Genomic DNA, 258 nt, shown 5'->3' with positions numbered 1-258 from the left:
TTATGGTATTTTGTATTTTTCAGTTGTTTATATATTAATATATGAGAAAATCAAGAAGGTCAGTACTTTTATTAAAATTTGGCCCGCACTTAGTCAGCAAAAGAAAAATGAATTATTCTCCATCATTAAATGAAGTTTCACACTATTAAAAATATTATTGATGACTAATTGATGGCTACAAATCACAAAATCTGTTGGCCTCCTAACACTCCTCTTAATATATAACTATGCTATATATATATTAAAATCGGTCTTTAA

This window comes from Arachis ipaensis, chromosome B07 (assembly GCF_000816755.2).
Source record: "Arachis ipaensis cultivar K30076 chromosome B07, Araip1.1, whole genome shotgun sequence".
Lineage (NCBI taxonomy): Eukaryota > Viridiplantae > Streptophyta > Magnoliopsida > Fabales > Fabaceae > Arachis > Arachis ipaensis.
The sequence above is the reverse complement of the archived record's forward strand: the minus strand, read 5'-3'. Positions refer to the sequence as shown.